This window comes from Vitis vinifera, chromosome 1 (genome assembly GCF_030704535.1).
Source record: "Vitis vinifera cultivar Pinot Noir 40024 chromosome 1, ASM3070453v1".
Lineage (NCBI taxonomy): Eukaryota > Viridiplantae > Streptophyta > Magnoliopsida > Vitales > Vitaceae > Vitis > Vitis vinifera.
Window position 1 is genome coordinate 19,415,450 of NC_081805.1, and position 12,982 is coordinate 19,428,431.

Sequence of the window (12,982 nt, forward strand, 5' to 3'; positions counted from 1 at the left end):
TTCCACTTGATGGATACCCTTGGGGTTTTGGTGAGGTTGAGAAGGAAATCTACCCTTCTCCTGCACTGTGTTCAAATTAGTGAGCCTTGAGATTGAGTATTGGAGATTATCTATCTTCTGAGATAAATCATTTTGCATCCCATTCATCATTTTATTCAAAGTATTCTCTACACTGTCAATTCTTTGACTGAGTTGAGAATTGATGGATTTTTGTTCTCTAACAAAATCTCCCATAACCTTGCTGAGATTCACTATTGCTTGTTCAAGACTTGAAGCTTGTTGAGATGGTTGAGATGGTTAAGCCGGTTGTTGGTTCTGAGGTGCTCTCGGCTTCCATGAAAAATTTGGATGATTCCTCCAACTTGAGTTGTAAGTATTGCCATATGAAGCATTGCTGTTGGGCTTGAATTGTCCAATGACATTTGCTTGTTCTCCAAACATTTCTCTAGCAACTGGAATTGTAAGGCACTCCTCCACCAAGTGTTCATAAGATTGACAAATAGAACATGGCTTTACTTGCATTGGTGTTTCAGCAACAGCTTGCACTTCATTCATCTTTTTCAGTTCTAGCTCCTCCACTCTTCTTGTCATAGCTGCAAATTTTGCTTTCATATCAACATTCTCATTCAAGGTGTACATCCCAGCCTTAGCATGAAGAGCATTTGGTTGGGACTTCATCTTTCCCACTTCTCCTCTGTTCGATTCATCCCATCCCCTTGAAACTTCAGCTACATAACTCAAGAAATCCATAGCTTCCTCAAGATTCTTACTCATGAAATCCCCTCCACACATTGTTTCGAGGAGTTGCTTCATTGAGGAAGACATCCCATCATAGAAATAACTCACCAACAGCCATGAATCAAAGCCATGGTGAGGACAAGCATTAATGGCTTCCATGTATCTTTCCCAACACTCATAGAATTTCTCATTCTCTTTAGCTGAGAAATTTGAAATTTGCTTTTTCAAGCTATTTGTTCTGTGAGTAGGAAAAAACTTCTTGAGGAATTCAGCTTGTAAATCAGTCCAAGTACGGATACTCCTTGGCCTTAAAGAATTAATCCAAATCTTGGCCTTAAAGAATTAAGCCAAATCTTGGCCTTATCCTTTACAGTAAAAGGAAATAATTTAAGCCTCATCAAGTCGATAGAAGCTCCTCCCTCTCGGAATGTATTACAAACATCTTCAAATTCCTTGATATGGGCATAAGGATTCTCACTTTCCATTCCATGGAAAGTTGGCAGAAGTGGCACAATATGGGGTCTGATCACTAGCTGCTCTGCAGGGGGCACTATACATGATGGTGCACTCATACGAGGTGGATGCATACGGTCCCTCATTGATCTGAATTCATTAGGATTGTCCTGATGATCATGGTGACTATGCTGATCCTCAGGTGTAGTTTCCATGATGTTCAAGATTACTTCCAACTCCTTGTTATGAGGTGTTTCAAGTTTAACAAGCCTTCCTCCACAATCTCATATCCACTTTGGCATACACAACTAGTATCAACTGTAACAAAGAAAAAAAAAACAAAAACAGAGGAAAACAAAAACAAAACTACCAAAAAGAGTTCGATTAACTAAAACTAAATTAAAAACTATGCTAGAATATAAACAAATAAAAAAAACTAAAAGAGTTAGTAAAATGAGAGAAAGCTCACCAAACTTGTGATGAAAACCACAAGTACCTTGAAATAATATCAATATGAAGTTGGCACCTTCCTTGGCAACGATGCCATTTGATTCGTTCTCAATTGGTGTCTCAGCTGATTCATGTCTAGCTGGTGCTCTTTGATTGAGAGAGTAATCAACAAAAGTTATAACCTATATCACCATGCATTAGGATAGCTTAGCTAACATAGCATAGTGGCTCTAGGATCGTTCACTAGGAAGGGTTTTCAATTCACAACTGATACCAATTCAAAGTAAATTGGTACTTTTTCATTTCAAGGTTAGCTTTAAAAGGGTTTGAAGAAAAGGGTTTAAAAGATGTTTGAGTGGAAAGGGTTTGGTCTTAAACTAACCAAAAAGAAAGTAATGGAAATTACTTATGAAGAAAAACATTCCTTGGAGGTTTAGGTTCACAGGAAAGGTTCCTTATACAAAAACAGAGCTCCGGTCATTTGGTTCATTTCCTCGTATTAGATAATTAACATATAGTCAATTCTCTAACCAGTGTTGTACAGATGCTTCCCATTAATGGGTTCAAACACTAAATCCCTCTCACTGATGCACCTTGCAATGGCTCGTGCCTCTCACCTAGCATTTGCCATTCAAGGTGATCTTTAACTTTGGACTTCCCTTCTCAAGCTCGCAAGAGATAACTAATGGATGTCTCTTTGGAGTCCAAAATCTTACCAAGTGTTGGCAATTCTAGAAAATCCTACCTTCAAGTCACTTCCCAAAAGCTCGCAAGAGGTAAACTAGTGCATCTCCATGGACGGAGATCACTTGCTTTACCAAGTGTTGACTCAAGTGAATTGAAAGTGTTTTAAGTTAACTAAAAACATAGAAATCATTAAAGGATCACACTTTCTCTTCATTAATGACTGAAACCACAAAGCTACTAATTCATGCACTTGGAACCTTTCCCGACAACCTTAACTCCAAGGAACTAAAAGTCTAGCGACTCATTCTCTGAGGAAACTTCCTCAGAGCTTGTTTGGCTAGTAAGAAAACTAACGAGAAAACAATTATATAAAGGAAAAACAGAGCAAGTGCTCTATAAAATATATTTCTTTCTTCCGTTTTTTACATAGATATCTTTGTAAAGAAAATTACAAACTATATATATATGAGGTTATTCACCCTTTGTACTTACTTAAAGACTAAGGAATCCTATAATTGGTGGGTTACAAGGAGAGTTTGGGGATTTAGACATCAAATATCTAAAGCAAAATATCCCAAAATATCTAAAACAAAATATCTCAAAATGTCGGTCGCACATATCGGGAAACTTCAGGAGAACATCGCGGCACTGTGCAAAATGGCTGCGAAACTCTCCGAGTAAGCGCTATAAGTGGATCCGGATATGTGTGACCGGGGAAATTCAAACGCTCTCCTCTCCCATTCGGCGGTCAGAATTCTAGATGTGAACATCCGGGTGGAATGTGGCGGTAGCCGGGTGTAATGGCGGCAGCCGAGAGTAATGGCGGTAGCCAGGTGTAATGGCGGCAGCCGGGTGTAATTCCTACCCGGGTGGAATGGCTATGATTCCCGTCCGAGTGGAATGAGCAGGATCCCATACTCCTTGTATTCTGGATTTGCTTATGGATTCCAAAGAACTCTCCTCAATCTCTGATTGCTTTGGTGATCAAAAAGCTATCAAAACACCAAAACTTAACACAATTTTATTAGAATTGATTGCAAAGGTCCTTAATATGTTAATTGGGTTAAAAGGTGATAACTACTACTGATTACTACTCAAAAAGTGCTATTTGATAGCTTGTAATTAACTCTTTTAAACACTTTTGAGTAGTAGTTATTAGCTTTTAATCCAATTAACATGTTAAGGACCCTTGCAATAAATTCTAATCAAATTGTGTTAAGTTTTGGTGTTTTGATAGCTTTTTGATCACCAAAGCAATCCGATATTGAGGAGAATTATTTGGAATCCATTTCAAAGCAATGGAAAGCTCAGAAACATGAAGAACCGAAGCTTTGAAGTCCTTTTCCATAAGCAAATCCGGAATGCAAGGAGGGGAAGCAAAGAGAAATCTGCCATGAAGTAATTTTTTATGACAGTCATGTCAGCCACTTTTGGAGCACTTCCTGGAGTCCAAATTATGCATGCTATATGTCATTTCGAAGCTCAGGAAGTCAGAAATCCAATGCTTCAAACGGTACACGATTTGGAGTTGAAATGAAGGAGTTACAGCCATTGGAAGCCGATCACTCCAAGCTGAAGGAAGAATTTTGCACGGCTGCGAAATCACCCTTTTGCTGCGAAATGATTTCGCGGCCATTTTGCACAGTGCTGTGGAATTTCTCCTGAAGTTTCCCAATATTTGCGACCAACACTTTTGGATATTTTGCTTCAGATTTTTTATGTCTAAATCCCCATTTTCTCCTTGTAACCCACCAATTATAGGATTCCTTAGTTATTAAGTTTGGAAAAGGGGTGAATAACCTCAGATATTTTGTTTTGTAATTTTCTTTATATATAGCTCTCGGGAGCCTGTTCTCGGGAGGAGGAGACGACCCTTTTGTATAAGTAAGAAATATATCTACAGAGCACTTGCTCTGCTTTTCATATATATTTTTGTTTTCTCGTTCTTTTTCTTTCTAGCCAACCAAACTCTGAGGATTTTTCCTCAGAGGATGAGAGGCTAGGCTCTTCGTCTCTTGGAGTGAGGAAAGCTGGGTAAGTTTCCACATGCATAAATTGGAAGTTTTGTTGTTTTAGTTTTTAATGAAGAGAAAGTGTGACCCGTTAATGGTTTTTATCTTTTTAGTTAACTTAAAAAGCCTTTAATTCACCTGAGCCAACACTTGGTAAGGCAAGTGATCTCCATCCATGGAGATGCACTAGTTTATCTCTTGCGAGCTTTTGGTAGGTGGTTTGAAGGTAGGATTTTCTAGAATAGTCAACACTTGGTAAGCTTTTGGATTCCAAGGAGACATCTATTAGTTATCTCTTGCAAGCTTTTGACGGGTAATCCAAGGTTAAAGATCATCTTGAATGGCAAGTGCTAGGTGAGAGGCATGAGCCATTGCAAGGTGCATCAGTGAGAGGGATTTAGTGTTTGAACCCATTAATGGGAAGCATTTGTACAGCACCGATTAGAGAATTAACTATATGTTAATTCTCTAATACAAGGAAAAGAAACAAGTGACCGGAACTCTCCTTTTCGTATGAGGAACCTGAGCATAGTGATCTGAACTCCAAGAAACACTTTTCTTTGTAAGTAAAATCAGTTACTATTTTTGGTTAGTTTAAAACCAAACCTTTTTCACTCAAATATCTTTATGTTTTCTTTTAAAGCTAACCTTGAAATGAAAAAGCACCAATTCATCTTTGAATTAATATCAATTGTGAAGTGAAAGCCCATCCCAGTGAACAATTCTAGAGCCACTATGCTATAGTAGCTTTTTCTTTGCTACCCTAGTATATGGTGTAATAGGTTATAAATTTTGTTGATTACTCCCTCAATCAAGGAGCACCAGCTGGACACGAATCAGCTGAGACACCAATTGGGCACGAATCAACTACTCAAAAGTGTTTAAAAGAGTTTATTACAAGCTATGAAATAACACTTTTTGAGTAGTAATCAGGGGTATTGACTTCATGGGACCTTTCCCAATGTCTTTTGGTAACTCTTATATATTGGTGGGGATGGACTATGTTTCCAAATGGGTGGAGGCAATCCCCTGTAAACATAATGATCACAGGGTGGTTCTCAAATTTCTTAAAGAGAACATCTTCTCAAGATTTGGGGTGCCCAAGGCTATAATCAGTGATGGAGGTACTCATTTTTGCAACAAACCTTTTGAAACCCTATTAGCCAAGTATGGAGTGAAGCATAAGGTAGCTACACCTTATCATCCTCAAACTTCCAGGCAAGTGGAGCTAGCAAACAGGGAAATAAAAAACATATTGATGAAAGTGATGATTACAAGCAGAAAAGATTGGTCTATTAAGCTACATGATTCATTATGGGCATATAGAACAACTTATAAGACTATTCTTGGCATGTCCCCCTATCGTCTCGTCTATGGCAAAGCATGCCACCTCTTTGTGGAAGTTGAATATAAGGCGTGGTGGGCAATCAAGAGGTTGAACATGGACTTGATCAGAGCTGGGGCAAAGAGGTGCTTAGACCTTAATGAGATGGAGGAATTAAGAAACGATGCTTACATCAATTCCAAAGTTGCAAAACAGAGGATGAAGAAGTGGCATGATCAACTAATCTCCAACAAAGAATTGCGGAACAGACAAAGAGTCCTATTTTATGACTCAAGGCTCCATATCTTTCTAGGGAAGCTCAAGTCAAGGTGGATAGGTCCTTTCATTATTCACAAAGTACATCTCAATGGAGTGGTGGAATTACTAAATTCCAATGGCATAGACACCTTTAGAGTCAATGGTCATCGCCTCAAGCCATTCATTGAGCCGTTCAAGCCAGAAAATGAGGAAATCAACCTCCTTGAGCCACAAAAAGCCTGATCAGAGAAGGGTTAGATGGACTTGGTTTCACCAAAGTTCATAATTTTGTTAAATATGTTAATTTTTAAGTTTTGTAAATTATTTGATTGTAAATTTGGTCTTAAATTTTGTTAATTGTAAAATCAGGAGCTCAAGCACAGCACACTACCATCTTGAGGCAGATCCAGCATCATCTCGGCATTACATCAGCTCCTGAGCATGCCATTCCCAGCTCATTAGAGCCATCACAGGCCCCTCCTTTTGTTGATCAGCCTATGCCCCATCAGGAGCCTCCTACAGGAGAGGCAGTTGAGCATCACTCCACGTCATTCAGAAGGTACCACTTCCTCCCTATTTTTCAATCGTTTTTGTCACATTGAGGACAATGTTCAGCTTGGTTGGGGGAAATTTTGAGGAAGGAAGTTTTGTTATTAATGCTAAGTTATTTTGGTAATTTAGTTGTTTTTTGCTTAATTTTTAAAATTTTTAAAGTTTTTATTCTACTCTCCATGGTTATTAAGGAAAAATTTTCAAAATGAAAAGGGAGAAACTGAACTTTTGCTTTTCACTTGACTTATAGTTTGTATTATGCTTACTAAAGTTGATGAATTATTGAAACTTCTATTGAATTCAACTTTAGTTCTTCCACTTTAAGTTATTCACACACTGTGCACACTAGGTTCCGATTATAAGATGAAAAACTATTTCCCTCTTGACTTGTGAAAATTTTAGACTTGGTACCTTTGACCTCATTTGATAGTGTTGGGACACCTTATAAAAGGCCAATGAGTCTTTGAAAAAAAAAAAGAAAAATGTTTGCTTGCCTTGAAACCCGAGCAAGGTCTGAGGGGTATATGGTGAAAATCTTTAAAACCTAGTGTCCTAAGCCTTCATTGGTTGGGAGTCACCGACCTCAATGCTCGTTACAAGGGTGGATAGGTGGAGTCTAACATACTGTAGGTGCTTGGGTATTAAAATTTCATTCTCAAAAGTCCGGGGTAAAATCCGAGGAGTTAGTGGTTGAAAGATCCTTAAAACTTGATGCCTTAAACCTTAATTGGTTGGGAGTCATCGATGGACCCCCGTTACATGGACAATTTAGAAAAGAAATACCTTTAAGCCTTGTACTCCTACAATGAAAAAAAATTGTGAGAAAAGAGGTGCGTTCTTAGCCTATTGGAGGTTGATTAGTTTGTTAAGTTAAAAAAAAATAGGTTTGGGGGAGAGATTAGTTCAACATACTATATTCGGAAGCTAATAAATAACACTTAGATTTTTGTGGAAGAGTAAGGGTTGGTCCTTTGGAAGTGGAAATGATAAAGCTTAAATTTGCATAATGTCTTCTCTTAAAGAATTGTGATTAGACAAGTTATTTGATAACTCTTGTTGAAATTTGAGTTTATATTTCTTTAATGTTCCATGTGAGAGTTAGATCATCATGCCACTTGGAAATTGTTTTTTGATCAGCATGATGTTGTAAATTATAGTACTTTTTATTTTTATTTTTCTCTCCTTCATTGCTAAGGGACTAGCAATATGTCGGTTGAGGGGAGTGATTGCTACTCAAAAAGTGCTATTTCATAGCTTGTAATTAACTCTTTTAAACACTTTTGAGTAGTAGTTATCACCTTTTAACCCAATTAACATATTAAGGACCCTTGCAATCAATTCTAATCAAATTGTGTTAAGTTTTGGTGTTTTGATAGCTTTTTGATCACCAAAGCAATCTGAGATTGAGGAGAATTCTTTGGAATCCATGGCAAAAGATGTCTGGACAGGGCATCCGGACACATCATCGGAGGACGGCGGAACGTGGGCTGTGGCAGGCTATCGGAATGACGTAGCAAGGCTTGTGCACTTTAGCCAATGATCCGGACAACATGTCCGGATAGGATATGCTATCGTCCGGGGTGTGATGATCGCGAGTGCCGTGTACTTCTCCCTGAGGGAGTCCGGATAGGGAAGCGCACCACATATCCTCTTAGAGAATCCGGAATTTTGCTCCGTCGACATTCCACCCGGATGTCTCACATCCGGAATTCTGCTCTGTCGACATTCCATCCGGATATTTCGCATCCGGCGCTTGACGCCGGATGGGAGAGGAGGACGTTTCAACTTCCCCGGTCAGACATATCCGGATCCTCTGATAGCACTTACCCGGAGAGTTTCGCAGCCATTTTGCACAGTGTCGCGGTGTTCTCTTGAAGCTTCACGATATGTGCGACCGACATTTTGAGATATTTTACTTTAGATATTTGATGTGCGGCCAACATTTTGAGATATTTTTCTTTAGATATTTGATGTCTAAATCCCCAAACTCTCCTTGTAACCCACCTATCATAGGATTCCTTAGTCTTTAAGTAAGAAAAAGGGTGAATAACCCCTTATACATAGTTTGTAATTTCCTTTACAAAAGGAAGGATGATATAATCATCTCTTGGGAGCCTGTTCTCAAGGAGACGACGCACCTTTTGTATAGTTTTCAAAGGAAGAAAAATACAGAGCTTTGCTCTGCTTTACCTTCTCATTTTGATTGTATTTTCTTACTAGCCAAACAAGCTCTGAGGATGTTTCCTCAGAGAATGAGTGGCTAGACTTTTAATTCCTTGGAGTTAAGGTTGCTAGGAAAGGTTCCAAGTGCAAGAATTAGTAGCTTTGTGGTTTCAGTCATTAATGAAGAGAAAGTGTGATCCTTTAATGATTTCTATGTTTTTAGTTAACTTAAAACACCTTCAATTCACTTGAGCCAACACTTGGTAAGGTAAGTGATCTCCGTCCATGGAGATGCACTAGTTTACCTCTTGCGAGCTTTTGGGAAGTGACTTGAAGGTAGGATTTTCTAGAATTGCCAACACTTGGTAAGCTTTTGGACTCCAAGGAGACATCCATTAGTTATCTTTTGCGAGCTTGAGAAGGGAAGTCTAAAGTTAAAGATCACCTTGAATGGCAAATGCTAGGTGAAAGGCACGAGCCATTGCAAGTTGCATCAATGAGAGGGAATTAGAGCTGAAATCCATTTAAAGGATACATCTGTACAATACCAGTTCGAGAATTGACTATATCTTAATTCTCTAATGCGAGGATATGAACCAAATGACCGGAGTTTTGTTTTTGCATGAGGAACCTCCTCTATGAACCTAAACCTCCAAGGAATGTTTTTCTTCATAAGTAATTTCCATTACTTCCTTTGTCGTTAGCTTAAACCTAAACCTTTTTCAATCAAAGTTTGTTTTTTATTTCTTAAGTTAACCTTGAAATGAAAAAGCACCAATTCACTTTGAATTGGTATCATTTATGAATTGAAAACCCTTCCCAGTGAACGATCCTAGAGCCACTATGCTATAGTAGCTTTGTCTTTGCTACCCTAGTTCATGGTGTAATAGGTTATAAATTTTGTTGATTACTCCTTCAATCAAGGAGCACCAGCTAGACATGAATCAGCTGATACACCAATTGGGCACGAATCAACTAAGGTACATAAAAACAATCCTTGAATTTTAGATGAAAAATTGTTAGAAAAATTAGGATAATCCAACCTATGGTAATCACCCTGGGGGGGTGAATAAGGTGATGGTCTTTTTTTGCAAATTTAAACCATGTGAATGTAAGAGAAAATATATGCAAGTATATAATAAAACAATATAAAGACAATTGCATATAAAGTAAAAGAGTAGGGAAGAGAGAATGCAAACACAAGATTTTATAGTAGTTCAACGCAACCCGACCTACATCCACTCTCCTCTAGCTTCAATCCCAAGCTTGAGGTTCCACTAATTCAAGGCTTTCAAACCAAGCCTTCAAGCAATACAATTGGATTATGGTTCCAATCCACCCTCTTGGACTTTTGGCTCCAAGCACCCTTTACAATCCTCAAGAGATACCCCACTCTTGAACAACCTCTCAAGTGATACCCCACACTTGAGAATCTTCCTCTTAAAGATATACAAATAATTGATCTCACAAAATCCTAGTATAAAAAATTTAAACTCAAATGATACAAAAAAACTAGGATTGAATGGTGCACTAAAGATATGCAAGTTTAGAACAATGGTGCACTCAAAAACACTATTCCAAGGCTCAAATATATTTAAGAAAGTTTTGGGAAGGTTAAACTCATAAAAAATGAAGATTTAGAGCCTTTTTATAGAGGAAAAAAACCAAACTAGCCAATGGGGGTTAGATCGGTCAAGCTGGGGGTTGATCGGTTAACTAGCCGTTAGCATTTAATGCTTGGTAGGTGACCGTTGGACCCCAACCGGTTGAACAACCGTTCTAGAAGAAAAATAAAGTTTTTTTTTTGCACCCTCGACCGGTTGAGCTGGGAGTCGACCCGAACCTTGACCGGTTGAGTTAGGGGTCGACCCAGACCTAGACCTGTTGAGCCGGTGGTTGATCGATTCCTTATCCAGTTCAATCGATTGAGCCATTTTTGGCTCAACAACCAACCTTTTCAACTTAAAGCCTTTTAAACAAGTTTGAAAAACATTTGACACAAGGTTTTAGTCGAAAATATGAAATCATCCAATTTTAAATTATTTAAAACAAAATAACTCTTGGATGTTTTGGTGCATAAGTAAAGAATGAAATGCATGAAAATCCTAGTGCACCAACAACCTTACAAAGAGATCTTATGGAGCTTGGGTCTTGAAAAACACTTCTATTTGAGGTGGTCTTCTTCTTTATGATTTCTCCTTGGCTTGATTTGTCTTTGTGATTGCCACTTTGGAAATCATCTCGCCTAATCACACTTGAAATATGATGATTAGTTCTAAATCTTGTTTTGTTATCATCAAAACCGAGATTAGCCAAACCTTGGTTTCACAATCTCCCCCTTTCTAATGATGAAAAAACCAAGGTTGCTAAAAAGCTCCCCCTAAATATATGCTCATTTGAATTTAGAAAATATTCAAGTTTAGAAACTTCAAGGAGTATATTAAGGATGCTCAAAAAGATATAATCAAACATAAATAGCATAAAGAGCAATTTAACAATTGACAAGACATTATTATTAAATATGATACATGCAATTATAACCAATAAAGCACATAACATCAATGTGAATAGGATTGCTAAAACAATATTGACATTTCTTCCCATGTTAGCAACCTACAATTACTTCTCCCCCTTTTTGTCATCAACAAAAAGTCTCAATAAAGTACATAAGGGGAATCACATGTTATCAAAAGTTTAAAAAATAAACAATAAGCATAATATGATTTCTCATGAAAAATGAATCTCCATCCTTTTCATTTAAGAACATTTTCCAAATAAATGATTGTTCATCCTTAGAGCATTCCCAATTTAAGGCATGATTTGGAAAAAATATATGGGAGAACATATGCATTAAAAAGATATATAATCATGCATTAAATAACAGTGTTAAAGCATACAAGCATATGATCATTCAATTTTACCTAGGTGTATATTAAAAAATCTTCTTTTTAATCCAAACCTTGGTTTAACAAATATGATCATTCAAGCATGTGATACCAAAAAGTTATATTATTAACAAAAATTAAACCAAGTGTTAGCAACAAGATAAAATGATATTGCAAATTAAGCTTTAGAAGGGATACCATTAATACCAATATTATCAATGCATTCTTTCCAAGGTAAGCATATCCTCCTTCTTGCATGGATTCCTACAAAATAAATTAATTAACCTTTGGTACCCATATCTTTTTGGGTCTTAGCGGGTTAGCCTTTCTTCCCTTTGGAATCCAAAATAATTTAGAGTTTTGAAGAACATGAGGAGATTTTCTTAAGGGACAAAAATCACTAATGTGACTTCCTTTTCCACAAAGATTGCAAATAGTTGAAGGTGAAAAACTAAAGGCTTCTTTTACAAAATAATTCTTAAAATATTTTTGATTTTTGAAATGCTTGTGGCCTAGCCCATTTTTATCAAAAATGCACTTTTGACTTGCCATTCATTTTTCTTTTTCAACTCCTCATTTTTATTTTTCAAAAAAAAAAAAAAATTGTCTTCTCAATATTTTCAAATTTTTTCCTTAAGCTCATTGAGCTCATTTTGAAGACAAGAAATCTTTTTCTTGAGAGAGACATTTTTGAATCTAAGTTTTTCAAGATCAAACTATAATTCTTGAAGTACATCTTGAAACTCATTATGGTTAGATTTGGAGTTTACCTCATCTTGATGTTCCTCTAAAGCCATAAAGCACATGTTGGCATCCTCATTTGTGCATTCTTCTTCCATGGAGTCTTCATCACTTTCACTTTCACTCTCTTCCTCTTCATCATCATTTATTAAAGCCATAAAACTATACTTTTCTTATTTTCTTCAACTCTTTGATGATTGTTCAAATTTATCTCATAAGTCATGAGTGACCCAATGAGTTCTTCAAGTGAGAGTTTTGTGAGATCCTTTGCTTCTTGAATAGCCGTCACTTTTGTTTCCCATTTCTTTAGTAGAGATCTTAAGATCTTCATTACTTTCTCTACTTTGGTGTAGGTCTTTCCCAAGCTTTCAAGTTCATTCACTATCACCATGAACCTAGAAAACATTTTTATAATAGATTCAAAATCCTTTATAGAAAATATTCATAATCATGCACAAGGATATTGATTCTAGACTCTTTAACTTGTTTGGTTCCCTCATGAGTGATTTCTAATAGTCTCCAAATTTCTTTAGCCGACTTACATTGCCAAACACGATTAAATTCATTTCTATCAATGACACAATGTAAGATAAAAACAGCTTTGGCATTTAATTGAACTTTGTTTCTATCAAGTTCATCCTATTCTTGCTTAGGTTTTGGAACCATCACTCCATTTTCTAATTTTGAAGGAAGTGGGGATCATCTTCAATGACATCCCA

At 37.1% G+C, this 12,982-nt stretch overlaps 1 non-coding gene across 1 annotated transcript; it reads left to right on the forward strand.

Moving 5' to 3' along the window:
* Positions 1-862: 862 nt before the first annotated feature.
* Positions 863-969, forward strand: LOC132254680 (small nucleolar RNA R71). The gene has a single exon (XR_009466988.1). It is a non-coding gene; the product is annotated as a small nucleolar RNA R71 (small nucleolar RNA).
* Positions 970-12,982: the final 12,013 nt, after the last annotated feature.